The following is a 22,907-nucleotide window of genomic DNA, read 5'->3' on the forward strand; positions in this document are numbered from 1 at the left end:
CAGACCCTCTATCGTTCCGCATTTCATGCGGCCAGGGGCCTGGGTCAAAACCCAAGGTGAACTGTTAATTCTGCCCCCCCCACCATAGTTGCACTGCCCACCCCGGCTGCTACTGTCTGCGTTTCTCTCAGTGGCAAGGGTGTGGCATTCCAAGGGAGTAATCGTGCCCCTTTAGTGCCTGGGGTGGGGGTGGGAAAGCGGCCCGCGTTATATGATGTGAATATTTTGGTAAAGCGCATACTCGCCTGGGGGGGGTACCTTCTTAATGGAGCACTCTTCAGGGCGCCACCGGGGGAGGGGTGGTGTGTGGGACTTCGCCCGCTAAAACCTTTCTTTCTACCAAAAGGAAAGACTGCACGGGAGCAGAGCTTAGCTTGTAGCGCCTCGTTAGAGAAAAACCTGGTCCATGGGACTATGTGTACATTGGTTTACACTACAAGCTGTACCCCCACACTGAGACGTTCATGGGGCCCACATGTGACGGCAACCAAGCCCGAGTCTGTTGAAAGAGGCACCAGGAAACAGCGACAACATTTGCACTTTAAGATTATGTTACCTTGCATTTGTATAGCGCCTCCTCCCATAGGTTATGGCCTCAAAATGCTTTGCCTGTGGTTGAACGCAGGAATCTTCGGCAGCCTAAAATACGGATTTCCCAACTTAATGCCAAGCTGCCTTCCCCTACTTGAACACGTGAAGGTGAGACTACCCGGAGTTGCCCCCGCCCGCCACCCTTCTCACTAGAGGAGCTCCATGCCGGGCTGAAGGCTTCTGCCTCCCGCATACACAGACCCGTATCCTCCTCTGTGCTTTAGCCTAAGCGCCCAGAAGCCCTGAGTTGAGAGTAACCGCTGTGTACCCAGTTTCTGAAAGTTTACATTTATAGGAGGAAAGCTAATTACCCTTCTCTCTTTGCCCAGATATCATTTTTGTGTTTTTTAGGTTGGGGACAAATTGATGAACCCTTTGTCAATACTGGTTAATATATTTCCTCCACCACAAGGTTTTTTTCACACTAAGAATGTATTTCGTACTATCAAATATATATAAAAACAACACCAAACTTCACAATAAAATACATCAAAATCAATCAAATTAGTTCAATCAAAGAGATTAAACAAAGTGGGGTTAATAAATGACTTGTAAACCTTAATTCTGAAATTTGACAATTGGTCAAGAGAAATGATAGGGCAGAGATTACTAGACAAAGACTGACATTTTTTAACATCTTTCTCTTAATATAAATTTCACAAAGCTGTGAGTATCAATTTTGGTTGGGTGATATTGTATGTAAATATGTGCTCTGGCAAGTGCTTTGGATTAAGGCGCTATATAAATTACACATCATTCTCATTATCCTCTGTAACTCAGATGGATCTAAATTATCCAAAGCTTGACCTAAACTGGTCTTCAAAAGTGCAGAGACTGACTAATTATGGTCTCCTAAATAGTCGATATGTTTCAGCCATGTTGTAAATTGGGTACTATCTCTAGCACACATTTCCAAAGCAATTTTGTGGCCTTCTTCAGGACAGGGTAATTTCTTTGTTGGAGAGTCAATCGCATATATCCACTGGCTGTCAATATGGTGGTTCCACTACAAATGAACAAAAATCAATTGGGTAAAAACTGGTGGTGGGGAGAAGAAAAATTGGTCACCCCTATGTTGACCATTTATTTAATTAAAAGGAGTGTCACTAACCTTATTCGCAAAACGAGATTCGACTAAGAGCAGAGTAGATCAAGTGAAGTTATTAATGACTTGATTAAAGGAAGATGACTTTTCACTCATATCTGCCTATAATGGAAGAAATGGCTAGGTTGTATTTATCACCTCAACATTTCTTTTTGTAATATTTCCATAGAGTGTATCTTTAAATTACAATATACCAACCTGATGCCCCAGATCTATTTCTGGGATGTCATCATGTTCAATTTCTTTTGTGGAACTTCTCACAGAACCTTAATTGGTCAATTCCTGTCAAGCAAATCACACAGGACAGATATTTACTTGTCTGTCTGGGAAACTAACTTAGGTTATTCAAACTCAAATCTTGTTAATAGTTTTAAGTGGTTCTGGAAGGTTTTACACTTCACAAGATTGGCCTTGACCATTCTTTACTACCAATTAAATCACCTGGTGATGTCATATTAAGTTGTATACCAATATGTTCTAAGTGGTACGTTTGTTGTGCAAGCTTACACCACTATTTATTCTTCATTTGGTGCTTCACACCTTAATAATAGACACACAGTCGTGATCCGGCAATGTCATTTGGAATTGTCTTACTTGTCAATGATTGTAGTGTTTTCCTTTGTAAAAGGGCTGAGCGTCTGGCTACCTTAATCTATTGGTCCCTGCTGGGGAAATAATAATAAACCACATACGATGCCTACATCTTTTTTGTGCATCTCAAAGTGCATCTCAGGTGTATCGTGATACTACATCACTACGTGATATCTTTCATGTACATTTACACCTTCATTTCGCAGCGTCTAACCTAAGAAAATGTTGAGAAGACGCGGAGCGAAAAAAGCATACAAGACTGCCGTATATTACAAGTAAGTGGATATAAACAGGAAACTTTTGAGTCTGGTTGGCCGAAAAACAAGCATATGACGAGGCAGTTAGAAATGAACGGAAATACAGCGGTAGTAGTCCACTTGCTTAACGAAGGCTGCTTAACCCTGCACCACAATGTGAAAAACTACGAAACGAAGGTGTAAATGTTCAAGAAAGATATCTCGTAGCGATGTAGTATCACGATACACCTAAGATGCACTTTGAGATGCACAAAAAAGATATAGGCTTCTTATGTGGTTTAATATTATTTTTTCTAAGATAGACCGATTGATTAAGGTGGCCAGATGTGCAGCCCTTTTACAAAGGAAAACACTACAATCATTGACAAGTAAGACAATTCCAAATGACATTGCCGTGTCACGACTGGGTGTCTATAATTAAGGTGTCAAGCACCAAATGAACAATAAATAGCGGTGTAAGCTTGCACGACAAACGTACCACTTAGAAAATCATTGTATACAACTTAATATGACATCAGCTGATGATGAAATTGGTAGTAAAGAGTGGTAAAGGCCAATCTTGTGAAGTGTAAAACCTCCCACAACCACTTAAAACTATTAACAAGATATGAGTTAGAATAATTTAAGTTAATTTCGCAGTCAGACAAGTAAATATCTGTCCTGTGTGATTTCCTCGACTGGAATTGACCGATTAAGGTTCCTTGAGAAGATCCACAAAAGAAATTGAACACCATGACATCCTAGAAGTAGATCTGGGGCATCAGGTTGGTATATTGTATTTTAGAGATACACTCTATGGAAATATTACAAAAAGAAATATTGAGGTGATAAATACAACCTAGCAATTTCTTCTATCATAGGGAGATATGAGGAAAAAGTCATCTTCCTTTGATCAAGTCATTAATAACTTCACTTGATCTACTCTGCTCTTGCCCGAAACTCGTTTTGCGAATAAGGTTGGTGACACTTCTTTTAATTAAATAAATGGTCAACATAGGGGTGACCAATTTTCCGTCTCCCCACCACCGGTTTTTAACCAATTGTTTTGTTGTTAATTCGTAGTGGGACCACCATATTGACAGCCAAGGAGTATATGTGATTGACTCTCCAACAAAGACATTATCCTGTCCTGAAGAAGGCCACAAAATTGCAAATGTGTGCTGGAGATGGTACCCAATTTACAACATGGGCGAAACATATGTCGACCATTTAGGAGACCATAATTGGTCAGTCTCACCACTTTTGAAGACCAGTTTAGGTCAACCTTTGGATAATTTAGAACCATGTGACTTACAGATGATACTCACAGCTTTATGAAATTTATATTAAGAGAAAGATGTTAAAATATGACAGTCTTTGTCTAGTAATCTCTGTCCTATCATTTCTCTTGAGCAATTGTCAAATTGCAGAATGAAGGTTTACAAGTCACTTATTAACCCCACTTTGTTTGATCTCTTTGATTGGAATCATTTGATTGATTTTGATGTTTTTTATTATGAATTTCGGTGTTGTTTTTATGTTTATTTGATAGTACGAAAAAAATTCTTAGTGTGAAAAAAACCCTGTGGTGGAGGAATTATATTAACCAGTGTTGACAAAAGGTTAATCAATTTGTCACCAACCTATCCCCCATAACAAAAAAATCAGGGAAGTTCCCAATCTTGCAGTACCCATTTCTGAAAGCAAGAGGGACCAGAACTTCGGGTTTCACAGGACCATTGACAGACTGTCTTGAGTCACCTAAGGAAGTGCTCCCTGAAGAAGACATCCATGGGCACGAAGCCCTGTGCACAAAGCGCTGCACTTACTGGGCAGTGACACCAGTCACCTCGGTCCTAGGCACGTGCCATTGGCACCTGATTAACTGGCAGCAGTCACAAGAACTTGTAAGTGTTCTGAACCCCCGAAGTAGTACCAGGAAAGTGAGGAATTCCAAGTTTGCGGGGGGTTGATTTGCAGCCCAAGAATAATACAGGCTCTGGGATGCTGAGGGGCACTTGGTGACATCATGGCAAGTTCCTCATGAGAGGACCTTCTCGCCAAGGAACTGAGCCATCTCCTAGGTACCCCTGGCAGACTGTCTACCGCAGGCTGACTTCCCCCCAGCCCTTCTGGCCTTTGCACAGAGCCTGCAGCGCTCAGGCCCTCTGGTGAACACTCACGGCTGTTCAAGTCTATCTTTGAGTTCCATCCCTTCTGACTTCTCTTGATTGAAAGAGCTGTGTGTTCTGTTATCCTAATTAGAACTATTTGTTCTTTTTATAATGAAAAAGTAAAATAAAACCGCTTGAGGTTATTTGCATCCTGATTTCTCCAGTTTTTCATCGTTGCCATGTTTAGAGAGGAATAGCTGATACGTTGTTAAATTGCTTAGTTTGGCGTGTAGCTATTTAACTCTTAAGTGTAAAAAACTGTGATGCTATGCATTCAACATCTCATTGTTCATAAACTTACAATTCTCTAACTCTACCTTGGAAACACAACCCAATTATCACAACACTGCAAGACTTATCTGCCTGTTCCCTTTTGCGGATCTATGGTCCACGCAGCAGAACTGACACACACCAGTACTAGAGTATTACGGTGGTAATTTGCTGCAGTATAATAGCATAACAGAACATTCCTCCTATGGTGCACTTAAGCCATGAGCTCGGCCTATGCTACCATTAAGTGAGCCACAGGTACTAAGAGGTGGCTTCTGGGCTTCTTTTGTTTTTGAAATAGTTCTTTTGGCATTGATGTCCAGAGCCTGTACCAGCCTCTGGCTCCTAATCCACTGCGATTCACACGATACCTTTCCTGCTCTCCTTCAGACTCGACCACTTATTTTTAGTCTGAGCTAAACCGAAACGATTGCATTGGGGAGCAGACGGGGAGGGATGACATATGGGGCTAGTGGGCACAGAGTCTGTTGGTGTTGTCTGGTTATGTGCCCACCCATTGCCTGCCCATGACCATGCTAATCCCTATGGCCAGCCCCACCCATTCCTACCTCTGCCCGCCCAAAACACCTCTTTGTGGGAACTCTTTGAGCTCGCTTAAATCAAGCCTTACCATCAGGCTTTGCATTCAAAGTGCCTGCCAGTGTTTGTTCAAAGCAGCTACCTGAGAGTTAATGACCTAGTTGGCGTTGTAAACACCCTGCTGGTGAAATGAAAATGTCTTACCAGGCCTGCTTCAGCCACTCGATTTATTAGCACTCTGCGTGTCCTTCACTGAAGTCCTGTTTAAAACAAGCATTGGCAAAGCCAACATTTTTGGGTTGTGCATACGTTTTAAGCTTTTGCCCGGCACTGCTATTAGATGCCCAGGTACTCGCACCATGTTGCACCTGATGCCAACAATGGGTAGTTAATACCATTATGGCAGTGCCTGGCCAATGCCTATACTATGCGTTCACAATGTCCAGGGCTTTGCCAATGCTTGTTTTCTTCTGTTTCTTGAAGTCTGCCCTAGCTCGCGCTCTCTTGCAATCCTCGGGCACCTTTGACGCTTTCGGTTTCTCTGACGCAGGGTGACGCGACGCTTTTTGTGGAGTTTCCCCTTTCCCAGCGTTGGCGTCACCGAGGCTAAACTTCCCATTTTCAAGGGGATTCCCTGGGGGTGAGGTTTTGAAAAACAACTAGAAATAAACCGGGCAAGTGACAAATATTCTGGGAGAGCCAAACACCGAATGCACCAAATGAAAAAGTCTGCAAAGGTACTACAAACACATCAAGCAATGGAACATTTTCAAAAGAATTCACCACGGACACATCAAACCCTTAGTCACACTACGCCCTGCCCCCAAGACTCACCGTAAATGTCAGGCAGCGCCTCACATGCACAGAGTCCTGTGAAATAGTGGTGTCGCAGGAGCCGAGCTTTCAGTTCGAGAGTGACCATGGACTTTACGTGCGTGAATATATATATTGCAGACAGAGTACTTGTAGTTACCTTGGCATTCCTAAAGTTTGTAGTCGTGTTTTTGGATATGTCCGAGGCATAATCCCTTAAAGCAAGTGTGGCAAAGCCACAAGTTTGGCGTTTTTACGCAGGCATTTGCCAAGAGCTGCCATGAACCGGAAATGCAACCCCCATAACTCCCGACCTCTGCCAAACTTGAACCTCTACAAATAAAATCAGGGTTTTATATGTATATATATATATTATTTGGAATGCTTTGTTATCTTTTGCCAAATGGTTCCATGTGAAAAACTGCTGTTCCCCTGGGTAGTGTACTGCTGACTCTGTGATGTGTATATATATTTATTTTTATATATATATTATGTTATTGTGCATTTGTATAGCGCCTTTTCAACGGTAGTAGGATCTCTAAGCACTGTGGGTTGAACGCCCTCGGGGACCGTAGTCCGGGTCAGTAGTATATAATATAAATATATATTAGCTGGCAAAAAAATACTTTTGACAGGAAGTTAGGGTTGCTACCTATAAAAAGTGAACTCAACAAACATTGCCTATGCCCCCATTAAAGATATCTCATGGAGGGAGAGGATTTGAACCCACCCCCCCACCCCCTGGTGCCAACATATTTTCTTATGTTAATTGTTTACCTAGTGTGACGAATAAGCTTCCGGGGCACCAGTGGTCCTAAACCATCCATTAGCCCCCCACCTCTAGTACACCAGAAGTGATCCAAACAGATTGGAATAATGAGCAAATTATAAGACCTCCTTGTCCAATTTTGGTAACGTGGACGGAAAGGCAGGCTTATCTCCGCAAGGTCATGGACTGTTGGTTAGTTGCAAGACAGCGAAAATAGAATTATTACCCAATGATAAAAGGCACTGTCCAGTCAAGGTTGTGTAAACATATCTACTTCAGGGGTGTTGCTAGGTCTGGAAAAGATCCGGGGATACGCTATTTCTGGGACTGTCGGGACTGGGGGTAGCTAGCCTTTTTGGTTGTAACCCCTCCGCTTCTATCCGGAGCTACAAACAAAAGACCCAGGGCTATAGCCCCCTCAGCGCCCCCTAGTAACGCCTCTGATCTACTTTATTATTACTACAACAGACAGTTCTAGCACACTACAATTACAACCCACACTGTAAAGGAACACAGAGGACAGACAGTTCCACAAAGGAAAGGGATGCACCTGGATGCTGAGAGGAGGGTAGGTAACATAATCAGCCTTATAGTTGAAGATTATTTGGTTTCAACACCAAAGGGGCAAAGGGTTGTAACTGTCTCTGGGGCCTTCAGAGAAGGACCAGGGGGGCAGGACCACATTTAACTTGGTGCTGAATTAGTTTGTGGTGTTCGACAGCCTCAAGGCAGTTCCAGGGCGCTTCGCAGCCCGTGAGACAGAGTTAGTGGCGGGAGACAGCTGCGGATATCAGGCGGCAGACAGTTCGGCAAGCAAGGCTGGGCGAATGTCTGCAGGCTGACCGGCGCGGCGGCTCGGGCCAAGAATCATTGGGTCTGTGCTGGTTGGTAGATCTGGAATTGCTGGTCGAGGTATCTTGGATGGCTCTGGTGACTGCAGCATGACAACAGTCAGCAGTGCAGCCAGATGCGGTTCGAGGACTCGACTGTATTGAAATTTTCCTTAAAAAGATGGACGCTGGGTGATGATTGTGTGGCGCTCCTCCTAGCTTCTTTGCATGGCTCGTATAATCCTTTCATGGCGGACGGCCCAAAGCTCAGGAGGGTGTTAGCAAGCAATGCCCTTGTCCTTTGTCAAGAGACTCTCCAGCACTACCCACCTAGGAAGCTTACTGTCAGACGCTAGCAGGGCATGCTGTGTGCTGGCTGGGTACCTGTTCTGGAGCTGCTGGATGGGTCCTCTGAGTCTGGTATCTCCCTCTGTTCCCTGGGAGATGTTTAGGGGAGGGATCTTGCTTCCCTCTTGGAACTCGTAGCCTTCCTTCAATGGTGGAAGATGTGAGGTAGACTATGCCTTCAGCTTGGGTCCAAATGAGTCCTTCTTCTACTCCTTGTGAAGTCTTCAGAAGATGTACTAAGTGAGGGGTTCAGTCCTCTTTTAAAGCCAAATGGGCCCCAGTGATTGGTGCAAGCTAAGCCAACCTTAATGAACCAATCCTGGGTCCAGAGGCATTGCTGGGGGGGGGGGGTTAGGGGGCTTTAGCCCTGGGTCTTTTGGTTGTAGCCCTGGATAGAAGCTCACGGGCCACAACCAAAAGGCTTGCTAGCCCAGAGTCCCGACAGTCCTAATATTGGCATAGCCCAGGATCGTTTCCAGACCTGGCAACACGACTGCCTGGGTCCCCACCAACAATCTTCAGTGATACTTCAGGTCAGAATCAGAGCGCTTGGCAACAGACAGGGCAAGGATGACAACATATACTTCTAAGTCCCACCCATCTACCTGTCTGCTGTACATCAAAGTCTCTCCGTAATTAACTGACCCCTATGCAGTGCTTGGTTACAACATGGGCCTCCTTTGAAGTAGGGGGTTGCAGGCATATTTACGTTTCCTACAATTCACATACTTCCCTGCTCTGAAAGGAGTGGTTCCAGACAGTACATTCACTGCACTTTCATACCAATGTTAGTACCAATGTTAGTACCAAGTTGACACATTGCTTTACAAAGAGGTGTTGGTCTCTGGTCTCCATTGTCACTTCCTGCACCCAGGCCTTCGCTGAGGCCCGCTAATTAACATTCTTCAGTATTCGCTGCCACCAGCAAGGTTTAACAATGGAGATGCAAATCCATGGGGCCTTGAAATGCGAATCAGGTTCCCCACAGCCAGAGGCGTTTGATGTACCCACAGCTGTCAGGTGTCAGCTATACATGACAGGGGAGGGCGGCACTGGTAAGCTGTGTCCTCCTATAGTACATGACTATTTTTCTTCTGTGCAGTGACGGTAGAAAATATGTGCGGGAATGGCCTCACATATTTTACAGAGGTTGATCTCCCATCATTCATTCTTTTAAATAAACAAAAATCAAAAAGCCCAAGCGAGTGCACCCTCCCTGTGCGGATGGTCGAATTCCTCACACCTAGCGCCTAGGCCCACTGGTAATAAAATGCTACAATGAGCATTGTAATGGGTACGGATCATAAAGAGGCAAGGACAACCAAATCATTTTCAACAAATAACAGGAGGGGGCCCTCTGGTTGTTTTGATGTGCATCAGCCCCCAAAGGTGGTAAGGTAGGCCTCTCCCCTTGGTCAAGTCTATCTTGGCTAGGATCAAGGTCCCCGGCTTAGGATCCCCAAGGCTTTGTGTTGCCCCCTCACGAGGTCTAGCGTTATGGGCACAATTTTAGCGGGAGACAAGGGTGTTTGCCCCAACCCAACTTTTGTGGAACACTATTTTGTCCCACTCATTTGGCTGGTCCCCCTTTCATTTAAATGTCATGTCCCACCAACATTTTCAGCAAAGTTACTCCACTGGGTTTGGATGGGGTGAGTCAAACTCATACAGGTTCTAAGGGGCAAACAATATAACACAAGGGGAGTGTCTGTAGACACACTTCTGGGTGGGAAACTTAACTAAACAAGGGAAGTGTGTTACAAAAGGTCTTGAGGTCCTGAAACTAGTGTCTATTCGATAGGTTAAGTTCCATCTCTCTGTGGGTGACCCCACAGGACAGTGCTGTGATGAACCAACTTCCGTGGGCACCAATGGTCCAGGGATGAATATCAGGTTCTGAATCATCAATCAGCCCCACACCTCTAGTACACCAGAAGGGATCCAAACAGATTGGAAAAACAAGTCACTTACAAACCTCCTTGTCCAATTTTGGTAACGTGGACAGAATGGCAGGCTTATCTCTGCAAGGTCATAGATCGTTGGTTAGTTGCAACACAGCTAAAATATCATTTTTACCCAATGATAAAAGCTCAAGATTGTATACAAATATCTGCTTTATTATTTTTCAACAGACAGTTCTAGCACACTACAAAATACAACCCACCCTGTAAAAGAATGCAGAGGGCAGACGGTTTAAAGAACGAAATGGGATGCACTATGGATACTGACAGGAGGTTAGTCGGCAGAGTAATTAATTCCAATTGTTCAAGGATACTTGGTTTCAGCACAAAGAGGGCAATGGTCGTAAAATGTCACTAGGGGCCTTCGGAGAAGGACCAGGAGGACAGAACCACAATGTACCTTGTGCTTGGAGAAGTTCTTAGTGCTCGACAGTGTAGAGTCGGTTTCAGGGTGCTTCAAGACAGGAGACAGCTGCGGGTATCAAGCGGCATGCAGTTCACTGAGTGAGGTTGGATGGATGTCTGCAGGCAGGCCTACACGGCTGCTCGTGGTCAGAAATCATCTCGGTTCTGGTTGGCGGGCCTGAAGTACAGGTCGAGGCGTCTCAGACAGCGTTAGCGACTGCGGCGTGACAACAGCCAGCGGTGCAGTCAGTTGCAGCTCGAGGGGCTCGACTACCTCGAAATGTCCTTAAAGTTGGACGCTGGTTGATGCTGGTCAGTGTACTCCTAGCAGGGCATGCTGTGTGCTGGCTGGGTACCGGTTCTGGAGCTGCTGGAGGGTTCTCTGGATTCGGTATCTCCGTCCCTGGGAGATTTTTACGGGAGGGATCTTGCTTCCCTCTTTGGAAATCCTGGTCTTCCTTCACAGGTGGAAGATGTAAGTCAGACTGCATCTTCAGCCAGGGTCCAATAAAGCTCATCTAGCAAAGTCTTCAGATGATCTGCCAAAAGAGGGACTTAACCCCCTTTTAAAGCCAAATGGGCTCCAGTGATTGGTGTAGGCTAAGCCTACCTTAGTGAATCAATCCTGGGTCACCACCAATAAATCTTCTGTTATGCGTGAGGTCATAACCATGGTGCCTTGCAACAGGAAAGGTAAAGGGGTGAAAGCACGTACTACTAAGTCCCACCCATCTTCCTGTCTTTTGTGGATCAAAGGGTCCTTCTGGTTAATGGCGCTCTCTTTGGTTCCTGATTAAAGCGGCAGGTCTCCCTTGAAGCTGCGACGAGAACAGCCTTTCTGTCTCCATCAATCCACCCACTGGTACTTTCTGAATTGGGTCCCCCTGTGGATTTGACTGTTGTAAATGCATAGTTCTAGACCTGACAGGTCACTGGCCTTGATACTAAGAGGCGGGAGCTGGCTTCAAGATGACACAGATGCATATCAAGAGGTGTTGGGGGTTTCCTGTGTTTTGTTAGCCATGTGGCTAGGCCTCTCATGGGCCTGCTTGAATTAACTCTCAACAGTATGCGTGGATGCCACCAGCAGGGCCGACAAAGGACAGGGCGGATCCATGGAGCCATTGTTAGTTAATTAGGATGGCCATGGCAGGAGCAAGGTTCATCTACCATCATTCAATTTCATTTAAAATTTCAAAAAAGCCCAGGTGAGCGCACACCCACCGTGCGGATGGTCAAATTCGTCACAAGTGCGTCTCGGGGCACATCATTAGTTTGTCTTGACGTTTATATTCGGCTCTGCCAGAAGGCCTTCCCACCATGTCACCCCTGGAAGAGGTAACATACCTTTCTTGCTCCAGCGTCTTCTCTGTGTTTGTGGGTAGAGTTTCTACCCCCACCATGGTGTTTCTAAGTAGAACACCCTCTAGTCGGGTCTCATCAGTGAGGTGGCGCTGTGCCGCTCTAAGAACAATGACTTTCGGTGCTGGACTGCCCCTGGGCAGGACAAAGACTGATATGCAGGGGTATTTCTCCTCTGTGACGGGGACAATGAGCTAAAGACTTGGTTGAGACTCTCCCGGGGGCCATCCACCCAAGAACAGGTCTATGGGCCGTGCTCGTGCCGGTAGAGGGACTCCCAGAACCCCCCACTTGTTTTGCATATTAAGTAACTTTGGGTCTCCCCCCCCTAAGTTACTAGGGTAATCCAGACGTGGACCCCTTGCTCACTGTTCTTAGAGAGGCACAGTTCCATCTCACTGATGAGGCCCGACTAGGCCGAAACACGTGTCTGGGGTTGCTGTTGGTACTCTTGTTCAGAAGAGAATTGCCTGGCATTTCAGTGCTGTACTGCCCCAGGGCAGGACAAAGACTGATATGCAGCGATATTTCTCCTCTGTGAAAGGGACAGTGAGTTAAAGACTTGGTTGAGACTCTGCCGGGGGCCATCCACCCAAGAACAGGTCAATGGGCCGTGTTTGTGCCGCTAGAGGGACTCCCAGAACCCCCCTTGCTCTAATATATCAAGACTTGACTTTGACTGGATCTGATGAACTTTCATAGAAGTCACAGCTGTTTAATAAGAAACTCCTTTTCTTGACCATTTCCTTTTTTCTTAGTATTGAGATAAAAATGTCCAGGAACACGCTCTAATTGCACGCTAGCTTGCACATGTGCAGTCCTGGCGTGTCTTAGCCACATGTCCCCAAAACAGAGATATGAATTAACTAAGCAATAACCCCTGTGGCGGGGTCTTTATTGGGTGGTAACAGCATGGAGCAGATGGATGCACCCCCCATGGAGACAGCGTCCTACCACAGTGGTGCGGGGGTGGGTCGCATATGGATAGCAGTGGGTCGTGATGGAGACGTGTGTGGTGGGCCAGAGTCTGAGGCGAAGTTAGAGGAGGTCAGGTGAACAGAGTGGAGCGAGCTGCGACAGGGAACGCCCGAGGTAGGGCTGCAGGTGTTACCGTTAGTTAAGGCCCGCTTTCTAGCCAATAGGAAGGCTGGATTGCACAGACCATGGTACTAACTAACCCTCCATACAGGGACGGACTGAGTGTATCCGCCCCCACCTCCCGTATGGATGCAGTGCCAGGTTTCGCCTCTGTGGCCTTTGGGCTGTACTCTTTCGTCTTCAGCGGGCACTGTAACCTACAGATTTCGGTTTTATTGGAACTGGCTGTCACTGCGCCAGGCTTCAGAAGGTCCCCTTATTACTGCAGGCACTGGAGTGTGAAATGTACCAATCTCTTGTGCCGCCGGGAGCGCTATAACATGATTAATGGCGGGATTTCCCACTTTCTAATTAGTTTCACTAATGAACGGATGCGATTTTTTCAAAACACTTGTCATGGAATCCAAACGCAAACAAATGGCCTTTGCAGAAGTGCTGAGTGGACTAAACGGAGCTTGGGAAGACCCCCAACCCCCCGCCCCCAACATGCCGGCACCTCTCAAAGAAGGAGTAAGTCAGTGGCAGGCTTCCTGGATCACACCCAGGACGGGGAATCCTGGGCCCAAGATCACACATGCAAACCGAATCGGGGGCAGCCAATTTATATGGGCGATAGATAGGCTGCAAAGGTTATTTACTTGGTGCCTAGAAGTGGCAGGCTAGCCGTGGGACTGGGCAGGTAGATCAGACTGGCATTGGTAGAGGGTTACCTGCTGGGGCTGGCATTGTTCAGGCAACGGAGCAGAGGCTCGGATGAGTAGGTCCTGGTGAAGGCAGCACTATAGAAACACGCGTTGTGAGGTCAGCCCCTCGCTCGAGGCTGAACAGAAAATCAAGTACCCATGGAAAGGAGAGGCCTGAAATCCTGCACTTGAATTATAATGACTATATTCTGTGGGGTGGGGGGCGTAGCTAGTCCTGGCCACCCCCATTCCAAGCAGACGGCAGCAGAATCTCAGAATCCCAGGGACAAAGAAATAATGACATTTAACAGAGCTGTCCCGCCTGTTCTCCAAAGATCAGTAAAGTTAACCCCAAAAGTCATCACACCAACCATCAGTCACAATGTCACCCGAGAGTTGGGCAACAGTAAATTAGTATCACCCGAAAGACGAAACAAGAAGGGGGAAAAAGAATACACAATTCTCAGATAGTTCAAACCTGAGAAGAAAGGGGGGCACCCATGATTATCCATTTCTGCTAAAAGTAAAAATCCAGGGCCCCGCTATCCCCAAAATAAGGCCTTTTTTTAATGTAACCGATGTAAGGTTGCACTTCGTTCTAATCAATATACGTGCACATTTCGTATTTCGCTCCATCACCACCGCAGTGGCTCCACAGTGCTGAGTGTTGTCTGGATGTTGGTATAGCGCGTTAGCAAATGTTAATTCTTCCAAAAATCGGCGCCATTGGCGCCGAAGTGGAAATAGCACCACAAGGAAAGCGGGAAGCTGCACGGCGGCCATCTTTAAAAATCCAATTCATTCAATTTCACCCATTTCCGGCAGCCATCCAGGGCAGAAAGACAGTGCAACAGCGTGGGGGGACTAAAGAACCTCGAAGCACCAGAAATGAGGTTATGGAAGCCACAATTCACAGCGGTGAGCTCACCGTGCCTGCGCATGAGTTTGTGACAGCAGCTTTTTGGGGGGAGTAGTCGCAAGAGCACACACCAGTGTGAGGGCACCATCTGGGCAGAGGCGTGCAGAAAGGGAGTGGCAGTTGGGATGGAGGAGCAGGACATAGAAGACATCAAAAAGACTTGGAATAACCTGAAGGCCAGGGTGCGCAGTTACCTGGCACACCACCACAGGGAGACATCAGCCACACGAGGAGGCACCATGAAGCCATCTAACCTGATATCCCCTGAAGGGAGCGACCAGTAGCATCTGCCGCCTGGCGGGTGCCCGATCTGCTGGGGGTAGAGCTGGCTGCCAAGCTGAGCTTGGTAAGTGCATCACAGTCCAGTAGCCAATATAACAGCCAGCATAGAAATACAAGGCCTACGCTGTTGGCCCTGCGGCTGCTAATTCATGTGCGCAGTGACGTAAAGCAATATGCCGGGCACCGGCCAGGTCATACCCCAGAAATGTTGAGAGAAAACAACTCAAACTACTACACCAGTCACTTGAAAGGTATGCAATGTATCATGAATCACACCCTGACTCCCCAGTGTATAGACCTGTAGCATCGCTTGTCACTCTCACACAGTCACCCCAAAACACGTAATGGGCCACTGTGACTAATCAACTTCCGCGGCACCAGTGGCCCAGGGATGAATATCGGTTTCCAAAACATCAATCAGCCCCACACCTCTAGTACACCAGAAGGGATCCTAACAGATTGGAAACACAAGCAAATTACAAACCTCCTTGTCCAATTTTGGTAACGTGGACGGAACAGCAGGCTTATCTCTGCAAGGCCGTGGATCATTGGTTAGTTGCAACACAGCGAAAAGACAATTATTACCCATTGATAAAAGGGACTGTCCAGTGAAGGTTGTATCAAAAATATGCACTTTATTTATATCACAACAGACAGTTTTAGCAACACTACGAAATACAACCCACCCTGTAAAGGAATGCAGAAGACAGACAGTTTCAAGAGGGAAAAGGGATGCACCCTGGATACTGACAGGAGGGTAGTCGGTAAGGTTAATAACCACAATAGTTTAAGGTTTCTTGGCTTCAGCACAAAGGAAACAATGGGTCTTAATATGTCTTTAGGGGCTTTCTGGGAAGGACCAGGGGGACAGAACCACAATGTGCCTTGTGTTGTACGTGTTGTTCTTGGTGCTGGACAGGGTCAAGTCAGCTTCAGGGTGCTTTGCAGGCTTTTATGACAGAGTTCAAAATGGGAATAAGCTGCGGGTATCAGGTGGCAAGAGGGTTCGGCGAATGAAACTGGACAAATGGCTGGAGGCAGCCCTATACAGCAGCTCAAGGTCAGGAATCATTGTCTCTGTGCTGATTGGTGGTTCTGAAGCACTGTTCGAGATGTCTTGGATATCTTTAAGCAACTGCACCTTGTCAATGGTCAGCTTTGCCATTGATTGCAGTCCGAGGAACTCAACAGGCTCAAGAAATGTCTTTTAAGGCAGACGTCGGTAGATGCTCATCGAGGCACTCCTCCTGGCTTCTTCATTTGGCTTGTGTCGTCCTTTAAGGCGGACGGGCCAAAGCTGAGGAGTGTGTTGCAGGCAGCTGCCTTGTCCTTGGTTTCGGGTTCAGAGACCTTCTGGTACTCCTTGTCCAGGGAGCTTGCTGCAGATCCTAGCAGGGCACGCTTTGTGCTGGGATGGGTACCGATTATGGAGCGGCTGGAGGGTCCTCTGGATTCGGTATCTCCCTCTGTTCCCTGGGAGATGTTTAGGGTAGGGATCTTGCTTCCCTCTTATGAGGTCCTGTCCTTCCTTCACTGGTGGATGATGTACGACAGACTGTACCTTCAGCCAGGGTCAAAGGTTGAGTTATTTGTGCTTCTTGCAGTCTGCAGATGATCTGCCAAAAGAGCAGGTCAGCCCTCTTTTGAAGCCAAATGGGCTACAGTGATTGGTATAGGCTAAGCCTACCTCGATGAACCAATCCTGGGTCCCCACCAACAATCTACTGTATGCATGAGGTCATAACCAGAATTCTTTGCAACAGGAAAGGTAAAGGGGTGAACACCTGTGATACTAAGCCCCACCCATCTTCCTGTCCATTGCTGATCTAAGAGTCTCTCTGGTTAATGGATCACTCTGTGGTTCCTGATTAAAGCGGCAGGTCACCCTTGAAGCTGCAAAGAAGAGCTCTCTGGTCCTGACCTCATGCATAACAGAAGATTGTTAGTGGGGACCCAGGATTGGTTCATTAAGGTAGGCTTAGCCTGAACCAATCACTGGCGGCCCGTTTGGCTTTAAAAGAGGACTGAACCCCTAAGAAGAAGAAGTAGGACTAATTTGGACCTGAGCTGAAGGTACAGTCTACCTTACATCTTCCACCAGTGAAAGAAGGCCAGGGGTTCCAAGAGGGAGCAAGATCCTTCCCCTAAACATCTCCCCGGGAACAGAGATTCCCGAGTCGGTATCACAGAGATCAATCCTTACGTCTGAGACTAAACTTATATTCGACCAAAAAACTGTTGGTTATGAGGAAAACTGAACAGTTTACAGACAATCCGTGTCGCTTCTGCAAAGACGCAGAGGAATCCATAAGGCACCTGGTAACTGAATGTCTATCATTGACAAATGAAAGAGGCTTCTTTCAAGAGAAAGTTGCTCCAAAGATATTGGATATGTATGAATGGCGGCAGATGATCCTATCTGGACAGAACCAAACGGCTAAATGTGCTATAATGGATTTCCTAGAGTTCGTCTTAATCAAATAGCAAATCAGTGTGCATGGGCAATATACATAGAATGAAAGGAGCGACAAAAGTGATTGCTAAAATATTTTAAGTGAGAAAGGAAAGTTTGCGTTATTGAGGAACTGTAATAAAAAGTAAAAATAAACTGAATTACAATAACAGAACAAAAAAACAAAAAAACAAAAATATGGTTCATTAAGGTAGGCTTAGCCTGCACCAATCAATGGAGACCATCTGGCTTTACAAGGGGGTTGAACCCCTCATTTAGCAGATCATTTGAAGGCTTCACCAGAAGCAGGAAAGAAGAACTCATCGTTGGTCCCTGGCTGAAGGTACAGTCTACCTTACATCTTCCACCAGTGAAGGAAGGCCAAGATTTCCAAGAGGGAAGCAAGATCCCTCCCCTTAACATCTCCCAAAGAACAGAGGGAGATACGGGACTCAGAGGACCCGTCCAACAGCTCCTAAACCAATACCCAGCCAGCTCACAGCGTGGCCTGCTAGGTTCTGCCAGCAAGCTTCCTAGGTGGGACATGCTAGAGAGTATCTGAACTAAGGACAAGGCCGTTGCCTGCAAACACTCTCCTGAGATTTGGGCCATCCGCCCTGAACGACACGAGCCCTGCAAAGAAGCTTGGAGGAGTGCCACACAAGCATCATCAGCGTCCATCTTTTAAGGACATTTTCGAGACAGTCGAGTCCTCGAACTGCATCTGGCTGCACCCCTGACTGTTGTCACGGCACAGTCACCAGAGCCGTCCAAACTGCCTCAACCAGCATTCCTCATCCTCTCACCAGCCCAGAGACAACGATTCTTGGCCCCAAGCCGTCGTGCCGGACAGCCTGCAGATGTCCATCCAGCCTCGCTTGCCAAACTACCTGCCGCCTGGTACCTGCAGCTCTCTCCTGCCACTAACTCTGTCTCAAGGGTTGCAAAGTGCCCTGGAACTGCCTCGATGCTGTCAAGCACAAATAACTTCTTCAGCACCAGGTACATTGTGGTTCTGCCCGCTGGTCCTTCTCCGAAGGCCCCTAGAGACAGTTAGAACGCTTTTCCCCTTGGTGCTGAAACCGAATAACCTTGAACAGGAAAGACGGATAGCTTTACCAACTACCCTCCTGTCAGTATCCAGAGTGCGCCCATTTCCTTCCTGAAACTGTCGGTCCTCTGTGTTCCTTTACAGGGTTTGTTTGTTTGATTGGTATAGCGCAAACACCAAACACGAGAGTAGCTGGGCGCAAACATTACATGAATACTTGAGAACTTGGTTACAGAGTGATACACAGATATGAGAACAGTTAAGACATATATTTCCATAATGTTGGTAAGGTGAGAGGATTAAATGCATGGTGAGATAAGCAGGAGGCATAAGGATGAGTATTGATGGCATAGTCAGGAGGGCAGTTGTTCAGTCCGGTTATGTGTCATTAGTACGAAGCCAGGTGAGAGCATGGCGTCTGAAGCTCAGGTAGGGTTGGTCGGTTCTAAGGTTAAGGGGGAGGCTGTTCCATGTTTGGGCTGCTATGACCGGAAAGCTGGAGCCGCTGGCAGTACTTTTTTTGTATCTGGGCACCAGTAAGGTGCATGCATTAGCCCTTTTAGTGGGACGGTTTGACTATCTCTTGGTGATTCTCTCTGTCAGGTAAGGAGGAGCTATGTTGTTGAGGCATTTAGATGTGAGGGAGAGGGTTTTTAGGGTAATCCTGTCCTTAATTTTTAGCCAGTGGATGTTTCTTCTGGTGGCAGATATACGATTTCTGGATGGGATGTTTAAGGCTACTCTTAAAGCGTTATTTTGGAGAGTTTGTAATCTATCGAGAGTGTATTTGTTGGATCCTGCATACAGAGCATTGCAATAGTCCAGTCTGGATATGATTAGTGCATTGGCCAGTGTGATGCAGCTGGTCTCAGATAAGAATGGTCTGCAAGCTCGGATCAATTTGCAGGTATACGCTGTGGAGGATGCTAGGGTATTGATTTGCTTCTTGAAGGTGAGTGCTGAGTCAAGATACACCCCAACGGTTTTGACTTCAGGCATCACTTTAATGACATTGTTGTCGATGTTAAATGGGGTATAGTTGGGGTCAAGTTTTTTAATTGCTGTCTCTGTGCCAAGGATTAGCGGCTCCAGTTTGTCATCATTCAGGCAGAGGCCATGGGATGCCATCCATGCCTGAATGAGGAGATATATCTTGTTTACAAAAGCTGAGTCTTCCAAGAAGTTACCCGAAAGGGGGATGAGGATCTGAGTGTCATCAGCATAATTTGTGTAGATAACACCCAGTCTGTCCAACTTGTCAAATAAGGGCTTGGTAAAGATGTTGTACATCGTAGGAGATACACAGGATCCTTGGGGGATGCCAAAGGAAACTTGTATAGGGTCGGAAGCTGCTAGGGGGGAGAAGACTCTCATTGTACGGTTTGCAAGCAAGGATTGCACCCAGGCTATGGCGTCACTTGAGAAATGGGCGGCTGAGCTGAGGTGATTGCATAAGACAGCATGATCTACCAAGTCAAAGGCCGCCGAGAGGTGAAGGAGGAGTAGCATAGCTGATTTTCCATTGTCCTTCAGCTCGTCAATTTTAGTCTTGAGGTCAATCAAGGCTGTTTCGGTGCCATGAAGTGGGTGGAAGCCCAATTGGCGTGAGCCTATGTGAGGTGGGACCCGGAGTGGAGGGGGTGCCGGGAGGGGTAGCGGGACTCCGCGGGGTCACGGCAGCAGCGGGCCACGATGCGGAGAGTGCAGCCCCATTCCACTTGTCCTCCCCGGGACTCCACAGGATCACGGTAACGGGCCGCGATACGGAAAGCGCGGCCCCCTCCCACCCAGCCTTACCTGAACCCGCCAGGGGTGACGCCGGGGCTTGCAGCCCGGGATCCGGGTTGGTGGCGGCGAACCCGCAGGAAACACGGGTGGTCGCGGAAAGCCGGCCCACACAGCCCGCCGAGTGTCTCTCACCGCCGAGAAGGGAGAGGAGGGAGAGACCGCTTGCTCGGCGAGGCGGTCTGCTCTGGAGCGGCCAGATACACGAGCCCACATGGCGGGAGGGAGAGACTTCCAAAGGGGGGGGGAACTCACAGGATGGAGTTGCCTGGGAGCGGGTCTCTCCTGGCAGGCAGCGGAATCAGGCACTTTGGAAAGCAACGGCAGCCTTTAAAGGAGGCGGGACATGGCAATACCAGCCAATGGGAAGCCAGATTGACAGGGGAGGTTTCCATTGGGGGGGAAGCAAGTCACTCACATCACATAAAAGCCCGGGAACTAATCCACCGTTTGTTGTTGATTTTCCTAGTCATATTGAGAGGACGAGGAGAGAAGGAACAACTGGTGGGCCTATCCGGACACCAAGGAGGCTTAGGAGGGTTAAGTCACATCCCTGGAAGGCTGCCTAAGAGTGAAGTAACTCTCAAGGAGTTCATGGACTATACTTTCTTTGGTTTAAAGTCACAAGAATAAAGTATAATTTCAGCAGCCCAAACCTGGTCCGGGTCTTGATTTCTACATTGGCGACGAAGGTGGGATTTGCGACAACGCGATGGAGACCCTAATTAAAACCCTGACGGATGGCCAACAGCAGTTGCAGCAATTAATACAGATGCAAACGCAACAGGCAGTGGCTGACCGCCAGGCATTCCAGCAAGCCATCCAATTACAGGGCACCCTACAGACCACGGCCCAGGACAAACAACATGAGAATATTATCAGGCTCACAGATGCAGTGACCAGCACGAGGAACCAACCCATGGTGCCGTCCACCCTGCTCCAGAAGTATAAGGAGGGAGAGGATCCAGCCTTTTTCTTCACAAGTTTTGAGAGGATTGCGAGAAATGCGCAATGGCCGCCTGAGCGCTGGGGACAGTATGTTGCTCCCCTGTTATCTGGGGTAATGCAGGGTGCATATCAGGCTGTGAACCCCAATGGTAACACTCCATATGGGGAAATTAAAGCAGCCATACTGGACCGTCTAGGCCTGGATGAGGAGGTCTATCGCATTCAGCTAAGGGACACCAAGTTAAGAAACGGAGAGAGTCCCAGGCAGTTATATTACCGCATTAAAGATCTGACGGAGAAGTGGATGCAGTCCCCCACACCAGCCAACCAACCCCCCCTGGATAAGATAATCCTGGAACAGTTCATAGAAGCCTTGCCGGGCCCAATGCAAAGATGGGTTAGGCAACACCACAGGCCTACATTGGCGGAAGCCGTGGACATTGCGTCGGCTTACCAAAAGGCCGGGTATAGTCGCGTCCCCTCAACAAATGTACCAGGAAGGATGACATCACCAAGTATTGAACATCAGGTACTTCGGTGCCCCGACTTCCATAGCCAATTTTTTCTTCAGACGGACGCGTCGAATCAGGGACTGGGTGCAGTACTTTCGCAGGAACACGAGGGCGAACTTCAACCCGTCTGTTTCGTGAGCAGGAAGCTCGTACCTCACAAGGAGGCCTATTCCACTATTGAGAAGGAGTGTTTGGCCATCAAGTGGGCGGTGGAGACCCTCAGGTATTATCTCTTGGGTCGCTGCTTTACGTTATATACCGACCATGCCCCCTTACAGTGGCTCGCAAAACATAAGGATACCAACCAGCGGGTGCTTAGATGGTTCCTGTCTCTACAACCGTTCGATTTCCTTACCTTACACAGACCTGCGGGTTTCCAGCTGGTGGCTGACTATCTGTCCAGGAATGCTCCTTTGCCCAATCGGCCAGGGTTTGTGATGGGGAGATGTGAGGTGGGACCCGGAGTGGAGGGGGTGCCGGGAGGGGTAGCGGGACTCCGCGGGGTCACGGCAGCAGCGGGCCACGATGCGGAGAGCGCAGCCCCATCCCACCTGTCCTCCCCGGGACTCCACAGGATTGCGGCAACGGGCCGCGAGACGGAAAGCACGGCCCCCTCCCACCTAGCCTTACCTGAACCCGCCAGGGGTGACGCCGGGGCTTGCAGCCCGGGATCCGGGTTGGTGGCGGTGAACCCGTAGGAAACACGGGTGGTCGCGGAAAGCCGGCCCACACGGCCCGCCGAGCGTCTCTCACCGCCGAGAAGGGAGAGGAGGGAGAGACGGCTTGCTCGGCGAGGCGGTCCGCTCTGGAGCAGCCGGATACACGAGCCCACATGGCGGGAGGGAGAGACTTCCAAAGGGGGGGGGGACTCACGGGATGGAGTTGCCTGGGAGCGGGTCTCTCCTGGCAGGCAGCAGAATCAGGCACTTTGGAAAGCAACGGCAGCCTTTAAAGGAGGCGGGACATGGCAATACCAGCCAATGGGAAGCCAGATTCACAGGGGAGGTTTCCATTGGGGGGGAAGCAAGTCACTCACATCACATAAAAGCCCGGGAACTAATCCACCATTTGTTGTTGATTTTCCTAGTCATACGGAGAGGACGAGGAGAGAAGGAACAACTGGTGGGCCTATCCGGACACCAAGGAGGCTTAGGAGGGTTAAGTCACGTCCCTGGAAGGCTG

General features: G+C 47.9%; 1 protein-coding gene across 1 annotated transcript in view; it reads left to right on the forward strand.

The window, feature by feature from the left end:
- RASSF5 (Ras association domain family member 5) overlaps window positions 1-22,907 on the forward strand; it is a 277,827-nt gene that overhangs the window by 35,504 nt on the left and 219,416 nt on the right. The window lies entirely within an intron of this gene.

Source organism: Ambystoma mexicanum, chromosome 13, assembly GCF_040938575.1.
Source record: "Ambystoma mexicanum isolate Mex_15411 chromosome 13, UKY_AmexF1_1, whole genome shotgun sequence".
Taxonomy (NCBI): Eukaryota; Metazoa; Chordata; class Amphibia; order Caudata; family Ambystomatidae; genus Ambystoma; species Ambystoma mexicanum.